General features: G+C 45.7%; 1 protein-coding gene across 1 annotated transcript in view; it reads left to right on the top strand.

The window, feature by feature from the left end:
• Window positions 1-19436, top strand: part of TRPC5 (transient receptor potential cation channel subfamily C member 5) — a 93796-nt gene that overhangs the window by 7302 nt on the left and 67058 nt on the right. The gene's annotated exons all lie outside the window — the stretch shown is intronic.

Genomic DNA, 19436 nt, shown 5'->3' with positions numbered 1-19436 from the left:
GGAAACTGAAGGGCCCCTCTGGAAGCACAGAAGCAGCAGTGGGAAATGAAAAAATTCCCACTGACTTTAGCAAGATTTAGATCTGGGCATGAAGAATAATGTTTTATTTCAGATGTTCTCACTGTCCTCTGAAGTGTTTATTTTTATTCTTTCTTAGGGCATGGTAGGTGATAGCATCAAAATTCAGGGTGAAGCATTTGGGGTGTAATAAAAGAGCGATGTTGCTGCCATGACCTTCCCATACATTTTGGGATTAATCTTTCTCTCCTGCAAAAATCAGCTGGAGACAAGGCTCCCTCTCCTGTGTCACTGACCTGTGCAGAGCAGTCCAGTTCAGGGCTGTTCTGTGGCTTTGCTTTTTTAGCATCAGAGGTGCTTTTTCCTGCTTCTGCACTCAGAGCTTCCCCTCAGTGACCAGAGGTGTGTGTGCAGGGCAGGGACACCTGACTCGTGCCAGTGACCTCTTCAGAAGCATCCTTCTGTCCCTCCCAGAATGGGGGCTGACTCAGCCCAGAAGTTTGGGCAGGAGTTCAGGCTCAGCCCCTGGGAAGCACAGAGTTAGAGATGGGTGGATAAAAGCTGAGTGTGTTGTTTTGCACGGTGACAGGCTGAGCTGAAGGGAACTAAGGAGTTGCTCAGAGTCACAGAGGTGTGATTCCTGCAGTCCTGCTGCAGAGCCCCTCTCAGAGTCCTTTAATCTGGTTATTAGGCTGTGAGAGGATCCTGTGCCTGATTGTTCCAACATTTAAACCGGGATAAGACCACAAACACCTGTCAAACCTCTGCTGTCAGATTATTCACAGCAACAACAATGTTACATGGGGGTTTTTTTCTTGTTTATGGGCATTTCAGACCCTGATTCAGGTTCTGCAAATGGCTCAGGCGTTCCTGGATGTTTGGCCAAACATGCTTTTGCCAGCTCGTAGATTGGTCTCTCATTTTCCGTGATGCCTGTAGGAAATTTTGGGCAGCCACAGGATGCTGTTCTGTTTGATCCAGACACTGATGCTTGAGCCTGAGAGCCTTTTCAGATGTCCTCTGGTCATACTGGCAAGGTGAGAGCTGTTACACACATTAAGGGTGGGCTTTTCTCCCTTTTCAAGGGATCACCAGGCTTGAGTGGGCACAGCTGGGGCACGCAGAGAGAGCATCCACACAGCACTGAGTGCTGCTCCAGAGCACGTTCCTGTGCTTAAATATTGAAGCATTATGAAGAGAATGCAGAGTTAAAAAAAAAAAATTAAGAAATCGAATTAGGCTTTCAGTTCTTGTTCACTTCCGGAAAATCTGAAGTATGTTAATGGCATTATTACTGTGCCCATATTGCAGCTTAAATCGGCTTTATGGATTGAGCCTCGTAGTGAGGAGTTAGGATAGATTAGCAGCATTTCCACCCATTTTATAGGCAGGGAAAGAGAAACACAGCAGCACACCCGTGATCGTGCAAGATTGAGAAGTCCAAGCCAGGTTTGTGCCTTCCTTGAGGCTGTGCCACACAAAGCTGTCACTGAGTTCAGTTTATTAGCTCAGAAGCAAACGAACAGTGTGCTGCTAAAAATGTGGATACACGAGGGGCACCATCCCGCTGTGTAGATTTTGTGATGGATGGATTCCCATTTTATTCATCTTTTATAATCTCAGCATACAGAATATGCCTTTGTGAGTACCAAATGGGGAATCGAGTCATAAAGAACTGAGATTTCAGATATAAAAAGGGAAGAGTATGGGCAGTTCTTCAGTGGAAGGGAAGTCTTTTATAGGAAAGATCATTTGTAAGTATCGTGGATAACTGATGCTGCTCAAAAGTACTGATTTGTTTCCAAATTAACCAACACATAAGGAGACCTACTCATGCCTCATTTAAATTCATTCTTTTTTTATCTTGGTTTGGAACCAGAGGCCCAATCTAATGTTTTCCATCCAACACTCTTGTTCAATCCAATCATATGGATCAATTATCATTATCAAGAGCTGCTACTAAAGAGAATGTCCTGCACCTGAAAAATGAACTCTGGAAACAGCCTCCTCAGTCAGACTGCGGAATTTTCCTATCCCAGATGGACCAGCTCAGTGCAGTGGAGATGCTGGAGACACAAGGGGTGTTTGAATACCAGGTTTTTTAGTTGGAGCATCTCTGTTTTTGTAGGTGTTTGGAGCAAGTCTGCACTTCGCATGAGTGCTTGAATCCCTGGGAACTGATGGATGCTACGAAGTAGTGGACTGTTCCTAGTGGAAACCCATCATCTGCTGGCATTAGACCAGCCAGGATGTGTTAGGAGCACTGCTGACAGTGCCTTTCATGTCTGGGCAGCTGGGGAGACCTTATGGGACAGAAAAGCACAGCTTTTTGTTCAAAGGAAATATTAAAACCCAGCAGTGTGTGATTGTGGCAAGAGTGAATCCTGTTTGTATTTGTTACAGCCCAAGAACAGGCCATGACCTGAGCATCTCCACCCTCCAGGGTAATGTCAAAACAGTCCTTGCAGAGCCCCCTCAGTGTTTCCTGCTACCCCACACCCAATTTCTGCACACAAATATATAAGGCACCAGAAGATGGTCCTGTTTTGGTCCATATTTGTGCTTTACTTGGTTCTAAAGCTCCCCCTAAGGCTGCACACACTCCCAAGGCCAGCACAGCACTGGTGATGCATGGATAGAGACATACTCCTCATTGCTCTCTTTTCCTGTTTTTTGGGGTGCTGAGGAGGGGAGATAGAGCTCAAAAGTGAGAGTGACAACAGACTTAACTCAAAGCTTAGCAGGCATTGGGGCTGAGAAGTGAAGAAGTTCAGTAGCAGCAGGTGACAGACCACATTGGTGGGACATGAAATGGGCAGCAGTGCACAGAGATGCTTTGATGTGCTCCCAAGCTTTGCAATACCTTCCCTGCTGAGCTGGAGGAGAGTTTTAATTTGGAGAGTCTAGTCAATGGCATCACAAGTGCAACGAAGCAGGAAGGAGTCCAGGATAGTGACTTCTCTTTTCAGTTTTAGCCATGCAATTAGGAGTTCTGTCACTGGAGTCCCTAAGACAAGTGGATCTGCATAAGCAAAGTGAAATTCAGAGTGCACAAAATGCATTCGAAAGAATTTGGCTCTGCTCTGACTGAAGCAATGTGAAGGAAGAGCATAGTAAATTAATAACTAACACTAGAAAAGAAAATAGGAAAGGAAGTTAAAAGAATGGATTGGTCTAAGTGTTTTCTTGCTCTGAGATGCCATATAAATTTATACAGACTTAATTAGGAGAGGGTTATTTGAAATCTCAAAGCCAACTATCAGCCTCTCACTTTCTCACAATATTTTGTTACAGCCTACTATAAAAAAGGCAGTTAATTAAAACAGATTTATTCATCCAATCATGCAGGTGTTACAATGAGACACTGTTTCCAGAACCTGGGTATTTTTGTTCAATTTAATGGAAAGTAATAATATCATGTAGGAGGTATCTCTAACAGGCAATATTCATGCCTCGTTCCCTCGGTGTGTTCGGTGCCTCTGCCCTGAGCCCAGCAGGCTGCAAACACTCCCTGGTGATGTGGTCCCGCATTCCTTGTGTGAGGAGGGAGGATTTTCCCAGTGGTTTCGTTGGTTGCAGGGCTGCAGTTGCTGATATTGCTTGCTCAGGCTTCACCGTGTGCCCTCAGGATTTGCAGCCCGATGCTAATGGAATCCACGAAGTGGAGTCACCTTGACTTTGCATTTATCAGCTTAAGCAAGTGCAAACCTCCTGCTGCACTGCAACAGAGGTGTCATTGCTGCTCTGAACCAGCCCCATTGTCAGGAACAGATCTGGGAGCTGGATGGCTCTGTGGCTGGTGCTGTGTCCAGCACTGCACAAACCAGAGTGGACAATCCCAGGAAGGGATGAAGGGGGTGTGTGTGTGTGTGTTTGTTTAAGTGCTGTCACCTTTTCCAGGCTTTAAGGACATTCCTGAGGTGTGCTGAAACTTCCCCTCGCTGTCTGTGGCATTGTCAGGTGCAGTGTTGGCGTGTGTTTGTGAGCAGATCAGGCTGTGGGATCTTTGGCACGAGTGCAGCATCCCCAGAGCTGTCTCTGCCCCTCGTTTTCTTTTGTAGAAAGTTGAAGTCCAGAAAGGAACATGGGAAACGCACGGACAGCATTTGATTTTTTTCCCACCTGAAATGTCAGCCAAGTGACATTTGTTGTCAGTCACAGTGTGACAGTCTGTACTGCCCTGCTAAGGGTTTACAAGGGGCCTCAGGAGCTCTCCTGAAATACAGGGGAATTCTTGGAGGAGCCCAGCTTCTTTCACCCAGACCCCTCGCTCCTGTAGCTCCCCTGGAAGGTTTCTTGGCTAAGTCAGCAGAGATTTGGGCCTGGCAGGATGATTTGCTGAGCAGGTTTTTTGGCTTCAGAGGGCATCTCACAAGTGGGACACTGTTTGCTTTACCTGACCCAGCACACTCAGAGTGAGTTTGAGTGCTGCTGTCATTAAAAACAGAAAACTCAAAGCACAAATAAAGGGAAACTGGTTAATAATCCTCATATAAAAAAAAAGTCCCACCAAAACCTATTTCAAGGTGCAGAATATACCCTTAGCAAAATACTTTGATTTTGCTAAGGAAAATAAATCATCCATGACTGAGCGAGGGTGGACTGTTCTGAGAGACCTCAGGGATGAAACAAAATCCAGAGTACCAGGAGGAAAAACAAAGACTCGAGGTAGAGAAGCATCTGCAACTTGGAATCCCTCCAAATTGCATGCTGTGAATAGATGGCACTTGGAGCCTCAAGGCCTGGCCTTGGGGATGGGACAAGGACTGCAGTGCCACCTTCCCACTGCAGGACCGAGGGGGCAAAACCAGCAGTGACTGGTGCAGGGTGTGATGCCCAGCAGTTGCCAGGGTCAGTCGGGTCAGCAGCAAGCAGCACCTTTAATTATTTTAAGGTAGAGCTTGGAGCAGAAGCAGGACAGAGGGGAGAGCTGTAGTTACCATGATAATATGGGTAGAGCCCATATGGCTTCTAGCCCTCCTCCTCTTCATCGTGGAAATCCAGGGGAAACCAGTGGAGGAAAAAAGCAAATTTGTCTGTTCAAGTAACAATTTACTAACAAACACAAAATGCTTGGATTTGTCCATAGAAGATCCTTACTAAGCTGACAGGGAAAGAGTTAATTGCAGGAGACTCTGAGTGTGTCTTTTAGGAGAAATTCCTCAGTGCACAGGATTGAACTGAGACATTTAAGAGCTGCACCAATTCTCTCTCCAGCTGGAACACCCCCTCTTGCAAGGAGAAGGGCTGACAGAGGAGTGGATGAATTCCTTGCCCTGGGATCTGTAGGATGGGCAGTGGCAGCCGCATCCCTGGCTCACTGTGGGGAGAAAGAAAGTACTTGTGCTCACACAGAGCCAAAGAGGTGAGCAGCTGACTTTGCAGTACCTAAAATCAGGGCATGGCTGCTGTCTGTAGTTTTCCGTGCTTGCCTGGGTAGAGCGTGGCTGTTTGGCTCTGTTCTGCAGAGAGCAGTGCTTGTGCTTGTCAGAGGTGCTTGCTGGTGGTAAAATCCACTCCACTGCGGTTTGATCAGAAATCAGTAAAGACTGAGTCGAGCTGCAGCTCTGGGAGGAAGGATCAGACCTGGGCCAAAGGCAGGTGAAGAAAGCAAGTAGCAAATTTGGTCTAACACATCGTAGACAGAATTGAAAAGAGGTCGTCACTGGCAGCAAGATCCAGCTAAGAAAACACAATGCAAGGGCTCCTCAGAGTGCTGGAGAGGACAGGAAAGTTGGTGCTGAATCTGGCTTCCCACTGGAGAGCTGTGCTAGCAAAGGTAATTGATGAGCAGGGCAGGGAAATCTCAGAGAAACAGGCTGAAGAAGCTGGGGAAAGATAGGCTGCAACTACTGTAACACTAAACAAAAAACCAGGTCCTTCATGGCACTTCAAAACACAGGACCCAGGGAACATAACCTCAGTATGTTGAGAAGAATTTGGCTTTAATTCATCAGAGTGAAAAATTCGTTTTGGCTTAGTTAGGTTTTTTTCATGCATATACTAGAGGTAGCTAGCTACTAAATACAAACCCATTCCTTTAGTGGAGTTACAGAAAGAGACCTGAAAAATAAGGTTTTGAGGAAATTGTGAACCTGAACACTTTTGGTGAGTCCAAATTAAGTCCTGCATGTAATTAAGCTAGCAGGGATGCAGGGTAATCCTAAAGAGTCAAAGAATTAATTTTAGATTTGTGACAGAAGCAAGATCAGACTCAGTATTTTAATCAATCGTGCAGTCTGTCTAGGAACAGCTCGGAATTTGAGGAAAGTCCCAATTTTCCCTTGTGATGATGCATGTAACATGTCTTTCATGGATATTATTTTCGTGGTAATTTTTGCTGTTCTTCTATGAAAACTAGATTGTGGGTAATAAAATTTAATGGACAATGTTCAAGAAAGCTAACAGCTAATTACATGAACAAGGAAATGTGTAAAACTACCCACAGAGCTTGAAATTACAGAGCTGTAGATGGTCATGATGCCAATGCCCATTGAAAGAGTAAGGGGAAAAAATCCCCAGGTCTTCATTTAATATCTCTGCCATTTGCTCATTGTACAAGCTGGGTTTAGCCCTTTGTAGCTGTTTTTAATCAGACATTTTATCTGCTCTTCTGTATCTGGAAAGAAGAGTGCTGACAGTATATTGAAGAGGAGAGCTGTGCAGTGACATTTATTGAATAGGGGAAGAAGCAAAAAATGAATTCTAGGAACAGAACAGGTTTCTGTCACAGCAACCAAGAGCAGGGCCTCTGGTTGTGCTTGCTTGTAGGCACCTGTGGTGCCACACACCCTGAAACCAAATGAGAGGAGCAAACAGAAGTGCAGGTATGAAAAGCTGCTCGCCCAGAAAGGCAGTGGGACAATCCCCAGTTGGCCACGTCACTGGGACGGGACTGTCAGATGGATCAAATGCTGCTGCTGCTGAAAGTCCCAGTTAGAGTCCTGATGACTTTTCAACCCCAGAGAAGCTCTCAGGCACCTCAGGGATGTCACCCACAGTTTATTTTGCCACGTGTGATGGGGTGTGCTTTCTAAGAGACCCCATTCTGTTGCAGGCTCCATTCTGGTGGGAACACCGGGCCCTTCACTTCACTGACATGAGAAGCCAAAGTCAGGGCAGAGCTGGGCACTAATCTCATTTCCCACACATTAATTCTGCTTGTTTTGCCACGGACCTAATGATCTGTGAGGAACTGGATGTGGTTAGGCTGCTTTCCCCAGCCCCCCCGAGAGCTGTGGAGGAGTGCAGGAATCCTCAGGTGGTTGTGCAGGGGGATCTTAGCCTGGCACTCCTGCCTCCAGTCAGTGCTGAGAGCTGCTACTCTGGAAATAGCCCTGGGAAGGGAGGATTACACTTTGAACACTGTGTTCACAGCAGGACGAGGTTCAGAGTCCAGGAGTGGGGTCAGCCTGAGCAAACAAAAGCTGGAAAAGTAACACGTGCCAGGTGAAACCATGTCCAAGTGATGTCTGACAGCTGTAGTGGTCCCTCCAGCAGTTTGCAGAGTTACTTAAATTCTCTGTTTCCCATGTTTCAGTGAACACCTTAATCATTGCTCACTTCTTGTACAAGTTTTATTCACGTAGCTCCTTTTAGGAGGGGCAAAATAGGTGGGGGTGTCTTCAAACATCACCCAGGCATGGAAGTAAAAAGGATAATAAGGATATTAAAAAGGAAAATAATGGGAACTGGTAACTTTCCATCTCCTCTCCTATGTAAGGATTGGAATTGTCACCAGCAGTGATCGTGCCCCAGGATTAAACCCCTCACTGAGATGGATGGGACTGTTCAAACCTCTCTAAGCCCTTTGTTCCTTTCCAGACTGTCTGCTAACTCCTGTAGCTGTCTAAGCATCAGACACCTGAATTTTCAGACCCTTCAGAGCCATCGAGGACGGAAGCTTTTGGATGAAAAAGCAAGAGGAAACCAAAGGAAAATGAGGATTTGAAAGAACAGTGCTTGTCAGAAGAGACCAGCAGTGCATCATCACTGTACATCTGCTGCTCCGGTGCCTTGTTTGAGGGAGAACATCAGGAGGGAAAACATCAGCAGGGAGGTCTTACTCTCCTCTGCAGTCTTCCACAAGGAGTTCAGCTGTCAGTCAGTGGTTAAGGTGTAGAGTGGAACGAGGTTCTTTACTGCCCTGGATATTCTCTCAAAAGTTGGAAGCGTCTCCTTCTGCTTTCCTTAAAAAACGGGGGTGATGGTACTTCCTATTTTTCAGGGCTCCCTAACCAGCTGTGTCAGGAAGCAGGGATTTGCAGGAGGAGGGCCCCTTGAAAATAGTGCCTGTCTGGTGATATCCCCTCTGTTTGCATTTCTGTCTGTAGCCACAGTTATGACTGTGCTTAAATAAAGTTCTCTAGTGTGTAACATATTTTCTCAGCTGATTTTAAGCTCAGCGTGGCAGTAATAGAGGTGTCTTGCAGCAGAGAAGCTTCAGCAGGCCTTGGCTGTTAAGTAGGCATGTACAGAAATGCATTTCTCCTCTGCCAAAAGTGGTGTTAAACTGGTGGCTGCTTTATTGGATTGAGTCAGAGGGATGCTCTGTGGCTCCGTGTGAACAAGGGTGGATGATATCTAGCTGGAATGATTTAATGGACTTACAAAACTGCCTTCATGGAGAACACAAGTGATGCTTCTGCGCTGTGCTGGCTGAGTGATAACTCCCTTTTAGCTTTATAAATAGCAGAGCAGGCAGTCCTTGGAATGTGTGGGCTTGAGTCAGGGTACAAAATGCCACTGTCGCCCTGACCTGCTACCAGAGCAGAGCACAGACACATCCCTTGCTGCACGGATCATGCTGGAGTTTTATCCAGCCAGGAAAGGACTTAGAGAAGGAGGTCAGTGGCCTGCAGAGAAGATCTGGAATCCCCAAATGGAGCAGCTCCCCAGGGAATGAGCATGGCCTCAAGCCTGACAGAGCTCAAGAAGTGTTTGGACAACGCTCTCAGGCACAGGGTGGGATTGTTGGGGTGTCTGTGCAGGGCCAGGAGTTGGACTGGATGATCCTTGTGGGTCCCTTCCAGCTCAGGATGTTCTATGATTCTGTGATTCTCTGATTTTAGTACTGCCAAGTCCATGGGCTCCAAGGCCCATTTCTCCTATCTCTGTCCCACATCTCAAATCTGCAAACTTTGGCTTAAAGTTAGGAGATTTTTAAACCCAGAGAATTTGGGACACTTTCTGTCTGGTTTCTGCATCAATGAAGTTCACTCTGTGACTCACACTCTTTACTTCACACCCCAGAGGCTAGAAACTTTTTTTTTTTTTCTTTTTCCCCAGAACACATTCTCATATAATTATTGAACTCCCAAAGCTTAGGGCTGAAAATAAACCCCGGCAAGTGTGGCTAGACTCCCAGGGAAGTGACAAGCATGGCATGACTGTAATCTAGTCTAGTCGTGCAGACTGTGAGCAGCTAGGGGGGCACACAACCCTGGGGAAAGCTGCTCTCCTGGGGTGAAACAGCTCCTTGATACGCTGCTGAGAGTGATGCTTCTTACACGGCCTGCTCCTCGGTGTGGTTTATCCTCAGTCTCAATCTTAATGCCAAAACAGTTGCTTTCAGAGTCACTTTAGAGCCACTTTGCAGACAGTGCGGTGCTGCTCCCTTGGCAGAGATCAGTATCTTGTAAGCCATCTGTCCTGTAAGAAACAATGCTGCCTTGTCAGGGAGATGGTGAGAACGATATCCTACACGTTGTAATCTGTGATTTAGCAGCTCCACGCAGACATTCAGGAAAGACTGGCAGCATAAAAAGCACAGCTTTTATCAGGAGTGCACAGATAGGAAGAAACCCCAAGCAGCCAGGGACGATCTGCAGGTAGCTGTTGTTTGGGTAAATGAAGCAACTCGACACCTTTCTTCTTTGCAGGCTCAGCGCTCACCATCCCTTTCATGCGCAGCCCGTCACAGTTTTGGTGCACGTCTGCCATGATCTGACCTATGCTTTATGTAGAAGCCAGGAAAACAGGTGTGCAAAGTGATTTTCGGGGAGAGCAGAGGAGAATTTGGTGAAATTGTGGGTGCACGAGGAGGAGAGCTCAGCTCCTGCCTCGTAGGGAGCACACGTTGGCTCCTGCCTCATTCCTTTGCCAGATTTGTAACTCTCCTGCCTGACAGAGGTATCTGAGGGATGCACAGAGGACAGGAGGGGGACAGAGAGAGGTCTGTGGCACCCCAGGAACTCCCAGCAGGTTCCAGACACTGCTTGTGAGGGATGGCTGGAAGGAGCAGGGCAAGGAGCCTTTACAGAGCCTTGGAGGGGAGAGGAGATCAACACCAAGAGAGGAAAAGAAAACGGGTGGAGACATCTGTGGTAATTACCACTTTGGGGGCGATTTTCATTTAACTTCGAGATCCTCCTCCCAACAGAGGTCAGATAGAAATGGAGAAAGTGAGGCTGTTATCAGAAGAGACCTGAGAGGGAGGAGAAAGGAGAAAGGGAGGACAGGACATCTCCTCAAGAGAAAAAGTAATCACTTGGACTGGTCTGTGAATCCAACAGTTAAGACAGACCTCAGGGGCAAGGTATTTGTTAACTGTTTGCTTTTAAAGGTTTGCAAAACATTAATATTTTAAGTAGTTTATTCTTCATTAGCATAATTAAGAATACATAAGTCTAAACTCAGTGAAAACAGAATTAACAAATTAGCAGGTGCAGGAATGTGGAAGCAAGAGGTTTGGGAAAACAGAGCTTGCAAATGTCGGCATTAAGTAGAGCAGGGAAATCGTGCCAAGCCTTATTTATGGATTTGTGCATTTTCTTTGCATAGGCCCACTCCTGCAGCCAAAGGAATGCAGCTCAATTTAAACATGAACCCCCTGCAGTTATTCTGTAGCTGAGGCTGAACCCCAGAGCATACAAAATAAAATTCTGCTGAAGAAAAAAGCTCGTGAGCCTCACCTCAGATGTCTCTTGAAAGCTGAGGTGTCGTGAATCAACACTTAACAGGGAAGCAAACTGCAAAATTAAATCCAGAAGAAAATGGGAGAAAATTTTAGAATAGTGTCTTGGTGAAAGGAAATACAGAAAGAAAGAAGCAGTGACATTAAGGTATACTGCAGCCAAGGGCTTGGGGTGGGGGGGGGAGGCATCCTATGCCCATGTGAGAAGTTCCCTTTAGGAAGATCAAGAACTGAGTTCCAAGATAATGTCCTGCAGATTTTTCAGTGTGTGACAGAGCAGCCCTGCGGGATATTTAAAATAAGGTTTTTCCCTGGTAATATGGGACATAATCTAGTTTTTATCATCACTTTCATGGGATGAAACTACTACACTCCAGATGGCTCTGGCACTGGGCTTGTCTCAACAGGCACCACAGATCTGTCACACCTATTAAGCTATAGGTATACAATATATATGTGTATCTGTATTTACAGGGTATCCTGCCCTGTTATCACTTGCTGTCACAAGGATGAAACAAATAACTTCTGTTTTGCTGCACACTTCCAGTCCATACATGAGGAAGAAAGCCATCTGTCCTTTTAAAAGGACTTTTAGATCTGTGGCTCAAAAGATCAGGGTGCTATTATTTTTGGTAGCCAAAGTGCACCATGTAAGTATGGCAAAGATTAAGAAGTAACGTGGTTACTCCTACAGATCTCTGACCCAAATACCTGACTTTATTGGAATGATGTGGAGGTTGAATAAGCAAGTTTTATACTGCAGTTATTATTCAGGAACCTTTTAGGGCATTAATGGAAGGCAAAACCTGATTGTATGCATTCCTTCACTCAGAAGAAGTATAACAGAGTTACTCCCCTCCCAAGCTGCTTTATGGCTGGGCAGGATTTTTGGTGTCTTTTCGATTTGCCTGCTTAGTACTCCTGAGAACAACATTTTTCCACTTAAAATGAATGTTTTTCTACTGCCTGCAGCCTTTCAGTGGGTCCTCAAAAACTGTCCAGTCTGCAGTTCTAGGCTCTTTCCTGAGCTATGTTAATGAACTAGGATTTGGCTTTGCTTCTTTATTTTATCTGCAGACTATTCTGTTTGTTATCACTGTCAGGAGGAGCTCCCTCCCACTTTCTTTCGATGAAGATTTCTCTTTCCTGGATGGCATTTCCACCTCCCCATAAACCACCCTGCTTTACTGGCCAGCCGAGGCAGTTGTTTTGTCCAGGGACTGTCTCAGCAGAAGTGGCAGTGAAGGATGTGATGACCAGGGCTGACTTGTGCAGAACCACGACTGAGACAAACCGTGACTGCCCTGCAATCTGTAATGCTCAGTCTCCATCATAATATACATTCAGAGAGACCTTTTACTTGTGGAAATGTTTCTCTTTCTCAGCTCTACAACCATCTGGGTGGCTTAGACTGCAGGATTTGGTGGTGAGGTGTGCCTGAACTAGGCAGGATCCAACGTGATGAGGAAGCTGCATGGAAAGGGACTGTGAGCTGCATTGTCTGGAGCTGGTGAAGGAGATGTAATCTCCCCACAGCAAGCTGTGCTGTATTTAAATCAGTCACCTGCTCTAGGTACTTCAGATATTTGGATTTTTCAGATCTTTTCTTCCTCTGTCTGGAAGCCCCTAAAAAAAAAATCTTTTTTTTTTTCTCCTGTGAAGGTTTTAGAAAGGGGAGATGTCTGGAAGTTTGTTCCATTTCCACAGAGTCTTGGTGGCTGCCAGGCACCAGCACGCTCATGGGAGCAGGGTGGCTGCTCCTTGCCCACCCAGTGCTCTCTGTTTGGCCCCATTTGTTCAGACAGCTGTGAAATGCAAGTGGTGTGCTTGCTCTCCAAGGGGCACAGACTCCTTGTCTTCCTGTCCCTGGTGTTCTACAGATGCAATGAATTTGGCTTTTAGTCCCTCCATATTTACCACGGTTTGGAATTTAGCTCAGGGGAAGAGAATTCATGGGTCTTGCACTTTTTCATATGCAAAAGGTGCTGCAGGTGAACATAGTATTGTCTAAAATAGCCCTGTTTTTGCAACTAGGGAACACTCATTTGAGAGTTGAGCACATGAGTTTGCTTCTTCCTTCCAAGAATCTCCAGTCAGGTTTGAATGACAGAATTAGGAATAAACCCAAAATGGAGCAGAGGTAGAGTTACTGCAGCACAGTAACCCTGGAGGCTCAGAGCAGGGGCTGCAGGTGATGGGTGCTGCATCTGCTGGGTCTGACTCTATTTTTACTCAGGTGCCAATGAAAACAGCCCAGCAGAGCTTGTTCAGAAGTGGGAACTGATAACCACTGATAAATCCACTCATTGCTAGATGAGAAAAAGAGCCTAAACTGTTGCTGTTGGTAGTTCAGAGCTTGCTGCCAGTGCCTTTTCCTCTCCCTGGCCACTCTGCCATCATCTTGTCTTTTCCTCCTAACTGGGTGGTTCACCTGCACTTCCAGGCTGAGGCAGGTCTGACAGTCCACCCAGCTCTCCCCGAGATGATGCTCCCGGATTATTTTGCTGATTGAAGAAGTGATGAGCCAGAGTGGGAACAGGCAAAAAAAAAAATTTAGAAAATCTCTTGCTCAATAGCTACAGCAGCCAGGGATTACAAGCAGCAGGGGCAGCAGCGGTGGACACAGAGCCTGGAGATGATAACGATGCCATGCTACATTAGTGCTGCATTAGCAGATAAGACAACAGGGCAGCGTGCTTGACAGTATTTCTCAGTTCAGTTGACATCTCTTTTGTGGAAAATGAGTACATAGCCCATCTCAAGCAAGTAGGGGACAGAGCAATGACGTCAGACAGACAAAATGAGCTTTCTGCTCTGCCTGCATTTGCAAAGATAGGTACTATGAATATATTCCAGGGCTTTTTTTTTTTTTTTTTTTTTAAATCTCCTCACAATGGTACATTTTTATTTATTACCACCTGCGTGATGGCTGTGTGGAAAGAAGTGGAAGAATTGCAGACTGTAAATACTTTATTACAATAGTAGCTAAAAGCATGTTCTGCAGCCATTCCATCACTAGGAAGTAATTTTAATCATTTTAGTAGCCCAGACTGATTTCTGTTGAGGTAATACTGAAATATTCCATGGCTGGGTCAGTACTTCCCCCTCCCACTGTCTCCCAAAGAGGAGCTTTGCATCTGGCTCTATACCAGAGGCTTCTTCTGTCCTCCTTCCCGAAGTTGTGTCTTGCTTTGCAGGTCCTGCACCTCTGCTTCCTTCCCCCAGGTGCAAGGACAACTCCTCTGGCTGTGCTGCGAGGAAATCTGGTTTGCAGCTGGTTTTTATTGCAGAGCTGCTCTCCCCGTTCCCAGCCCAGCGTGGCTGAGGAGCTCGGCTGAAATTTTAGCATCGTTAGCACCCCATCAACGCCGTGCGAAACATGCGCTGGGGAAGTGTCCGCTGCAGTCCATCCCTGGGGTGCGTCAAAAGCACACGGAGCCTGTCCCTGGGCGTGCAGGAAGCTCTGCTGCGGGGAGAGGAGACTTGAAGGAGTCCTAAGCATTTGAGACTTCTGACCAGGCCTGGCTGTCTGCAGCCCGAATTCTCTGTCCATGAATTACGCTCTGCCTGGCAGAGGAGATGTAGAGGAGAATATCCTGTTGCAAAGGGAGCGTGCTCATCTTTGAACAGAACGAGCCAGGTGAATCCTCAGTGCTTTGCAAGAGGAAACAAAGCTGAAGCTTCCAGCAAGGAGCATATATTTTATATAGATATGTATCTAAAAAAGCACATACACACATATAAAAATACGTATCTATCTCCCCATATGCAGTTGGTCATGACTCATCAATTGATTATGCAGCGGAAGAGACTTCTACCAAAGAGTTGTCCTTTCCAAATCAAACATATATATCTTTGATAATTGTCACCCTCCCCAGGAAGTTAAGAACTGCAGCTGGGACTTGAGTCAAATTGTGACATTTTGCGTTACTGGCAAAGAATTTTCTTCTGGCGTCTGTAGACTTCATAATCTGAAGATTGAGGTTGTCTTCCTTTACAAACACTTCCTGGGTTAGAAGGTTCTGTGCTGTACCCCAGGGAATTTATGTGTTCTTAGCTAGACCTGGACTGATGATGAGTGAAAAACATTTTATAGGGAGTTTTTCCCTGTGTCTTTTAAGGACATATTTCCACTGTGAATCATGGACCACTGCAGCCTTGCATTTTTATCCCATATGCTAGTAGTGCTCTTGCTTTCTCTCATGTTGGGCAGTGAAAGTAGATTACTCATCCCCAATTTTATTAGCTGTTGGGTCTCATTTTTGTGTTGTACTGTGGCCCTGCAAGTTTTGGACGCACTTACTCCAGTCAGTGATATATCTTATATAACTTATGAGCTGGATATAAACTTTCTGAGATCATGGGGCTTTAGCTAAAAGGAATTTACACGGCTGTAGACACCGGAAGGTTACAGCAATTTTATAATATTAAAATATGTCTGAGGTCATACATTTATTCAGTCATGGCTCTCTCTGCCTTTAAAGGCATCGGGAAAAAAATTCTGCTTCTGATGGTGAGTGTGATGCAGAGACATCATGAGAAGCAGTGAGACTTAGGGCTGTAATCTGGTTCCCACTGAACTCCATGGAAAAAGCAATTTTCTGGAACAAGAGGGTATCTTTGCAGAAGGAAGGGAATTGCAGAACGTTACAAAGTCGATTTTATTTCCTCATACTGTGCTCAGCCAGGCATTGTTAGTAAATAAGATCTAGAGCACTTAAAAGAAGGATCCAATCACAAATTCAATTGGTCCATTAACTACATGTAATATTATTTACCTAAGTGGCCCTTCTGGACTATTTCATAGCTCAGGTTTATAACCTTTTTTAAAAAGATCAATAGTACTGAGCAGGTGGTGTGTGAGCATGATGAAAGTCAGGCCATTTTCACAGTTATGGGCTGTGATTTCCAGACCTGGAGTCCAGACTAGAACTGCAAAATGAGGAAAATGCTCTCCCTGAAACACTAAAAAGAAGAAACAGCCTTGGCAAGAAGGATGGGGGGAAGCAGTGAAGCGAGATGTGTTGTAAGGGATCAGTTCCTTGATGGGGCTGATACAACTGGAAAATGCAGGTGGCTTTTCCAGCCCATAAACCCTTCTCAGGTCTGAGAGAGAAGGTGTAGTGTCATTTAAAGCCACACACGGAGCTTCACCAGCCTGTGTTGGTGGGAGGGAACACCCTTCATGACGATGATCAAAGCAAATAAAGTCCTGGAAGGTCCTGTTTCATAATGGGCCTAGTGATACATGGCTGTAAACTGAATCTAGCTCCCTCCCTTTCAAAAGTTCCACTCATCCCATTTCATCCAGGTCATTCTGGCTCCCCTGAGGCAGGGGTGTGTGGGAGCGTGTGGTGTCTGTAAAGTGGGAGCTGAGGGATGGCTCAACTCCTAACAGACCCTGAAAACTTCTTGGAGAGACAGCTCATGGAATTTTTAGTGGCAAAAGGCCAGAAACTTTCCTTCCCCAAACCTGACCAGCTGCTTTTCAGGGGATAAAACTCCGATTTCTTGTGCCAGGCACCACAGAAGTGGTGTCAGGATGAAAGGGCTTGGAGATTTGGACTAATAATTCAGGGAGAAGGGCATCTCTGCTGGGGAGAGGTGATAGAGTCCAAACTGAGTGCTAAGTCCTCCTGCCTGCAGTAGTTTGTTATGTTTCTCTTGTTATGTTTCTCTTGTTTCTCTCCACCTGTTTGTGGTGCAGGTATCACCACTGCATTAGCCACTCACTGGATATTGTCTGAGGCATCTGCCGTCAGGCATAGGCTGGAAAGAATTTTCCTTGCCCCAGATATTAACTCAAGTAGCAGAAAATGCCTCTCTGTGAGGAGAATTCATATGGAAAACATGTGTTTTCAGGCTCTGTGCACCGATTCCAAGATTTTAGTGTGACCGTGTTTCTATTTTTGCTACCTTTCAGGGATGTCATTGCTGCTTCTCTCTAGGCAGCACCTGTGCATTGCCTTCTCCTTCTCTTACCTGGATTTCATCAATATTTTTGTAATTTTTTAGCTGTTAAGCAGGAGACAGGACCAGTCTGGGAAATAAAAAGTGTTCTAGGGCCTACCAGCATTGTCTGCTTCACCAAGAGATGCTGCCCCTGGGAGACTGGTGGTGCTGAGGGGTGACAGCTCAAGCAGGGATCTTGTGCTCATTCATTCCATCCACAGGTTTGACTGATGCTCTGTTAAATAATTTTGGTAGAGAAAGACATCAGGTTTTGAAGGTCTGTCTGTAACTGTGCAGGATGTATGGCTGAGGGGCAGCTTGACAGATAAAGGCTTTGCTGAAATCTTCCATGAACTCCAGGCAGACATTTTTATTTATTTATTTTTAATACTGCTTGCTATTATATCCAAACCCAGTCAGCAGCATGTGTTGGTCAGGCTATGCAGCTGTTGGCATGAAAGGAATTCAGGAAGATCATTAACTTTGTGAGTCTTTCCTGTTTGGTTTTATTGCAGCTTCTTAAGTGCTTGAGGTATTAACATTACTAGCTTTCTTTGGACTGGAGTTGTACTGGGAGATGAGATCTCACTGAGGAGTTAAGATATCTGAAGCTTTCTTTTCTTTCTACAAAACTGTTGGGAGGGAAAGGGATCCAACGCTGGCATGATGTTTCATAAGGTGACATTTGTTATAGCTCATTGCAAATGTTACTCACCATCTACAAAACATCCAATTAAACTAAAGAGCAGTGAAAAATATCCAATTCCACTTTAGCAGCTGCACTTGTTGCCAGAATCCCTCAGGTTTTTTTGGAGCCAACAGATTCCCCCAGGAGACCTTTACATGGTGACTACTGTCCTCGGTTGGTGTTCCCTGCTCCCATCAGCCAGACTGTCACACAAGGGCAAAATTTCCCTTCCCATTTGGGTTTATCCTTACTTTCCCAAAGATCTCTTTAGTCCTTGGCTGTTACCAGGCCTGTGCTGCATCCTTTTGTCTCCTGTCAGAGTTTCAGTGAGAATTAGCTGGATCACAGAGGGAAACGTTTTCAAAAACAAAATTTGAAAATGACCTGTGATCCTCGGTCTTTTTCAAAACCAGAACAGTTGGTTCCATGTGTAGTTCATTGAAACTTGAAGCTTCTCAGTCACTGAGATTGTTCCTTAGGTCTAAAAGCTTTAGTGGAATCGTGTTCCCATAGAAAATAAGCCAGTATATTTATGGTTTCTATTCAGATTATGGGTCCCTTTGCCTCCAGTGCCTTTGTAATGTGTCTTGAGGTTGAAACACTGGATTCTGTGGCTCTGTCTGTGCAGAGAGACACACGTGAGCGATGTGACAGCATCTCTGGGTATGTAACAAACACAAACTTCTGTCACACCTCAGGAGAGCGGGATCCTGAGCGAGCACATTCCCCGAGGTGCCAAACTGGCTGGTGCAGCTCCCTGGCTCCCCAGGAAGTTCACAGATGCAGCTTTGCTGTCTGCTACAGCCACCCACTGTTCTGCAGTGTCAGCTGGGCTGGAGCTCAGATCCACCCACTCTGGAAAGGCAGAAATGCAGCCGGGCTCTGCGGCTCCTTGGGCACGCAGGGGGTGGTACCTGCAGAGCCCTGGGTCTGCTCTGCAGCCACCACTGCCTCCTCCTCGTTATCTTTTATCAGCACCTCCTTTTCCTCCTGGAAAGGGCACTAAAATGGACCAACGCTCCGGCTAATTTGCTGCAGGAAGCCGTTGAGCTTTGGGCAGGGAGATGGAATAAGTCACCCAATTAATTATTATAGCTGCTGGTGGCTCCTGGTGCTGACCTGGTGTCGTTTGTCAATGCCAAGCAAAGGTAGACAAGCCTGGTTTCTTTTTTCCTTACCTGTAAATACCCAGCCCCTGTTTCCTATGACTCCAGTCACCTGCTGGGATCTTTGAGGCATGGGAAGGAACCCCAATTCATTCTGTTCGCTGCACTTGTTCCAGGGCAGGATTTACTTCTTGTTTTCCTAGGCCACAAAACAACATTGCTGCCTTTGGAGAGCAAGGGTGGAGGCTTTCTACATCAGCCTGTCTTTAGGTCCTATTTATAAATGAGGAGAGTGAGAAAGTATGTTTAAAAACATGCAAGCTTTAAAAATAAAACCGTGACCTAGTCAAAGAGTAAACATTAAGGAAAAATAAAAGACTGTTTTAAGAGACAGAAGCAGAGAAGAAGCAGTAAAAATGTTCAAAATGAATCTATTACTGTAAAGAGGAGGGTGTAAATCAGCAGCTCGCATCACTGACAGTTCAGAGATGCTGAGGACCTGGCTTAGCAGTGGAAAAGGAGGAAATAAAAAGAAGTTTGAGTGGGAAATAAAGCAGAGATGAGAAATCCACTGATTTGCATGTGATAGATTACCCATGAGCATCAAGACCGTGCTTCTGACCAGACAAAAGACATCAATGCCATAGTGTTTGAGCAAGATAAAAAATTATACTGAGTGTCATCGTGAGTGCCTCTCCTGAGCAGTGGTGTCACCTTTATGCTTTCAGATAACTCTTTGATGGGGGCTGCTCAGGGG

The sequence above is a fragment of the Corvus hawaiiensis genome, chromosome 14 (genome assembly GCF_020740725.1).
Source record: "Corvus hawaiiensis isolate bCorHaw1 chromosome 14, bCorHaw1.pri.cur, whole genome shotgun sequence".
Classification (NCBI taxonomy): Eukaryota; Metazoa; Chordata; class Aves; order Passeriformes; family Corvidae; genus Corvus; species Corvus hawaiiensis.
This window is presented reverse-complemented; position numbering and strand designations above follow the sequence as displayed.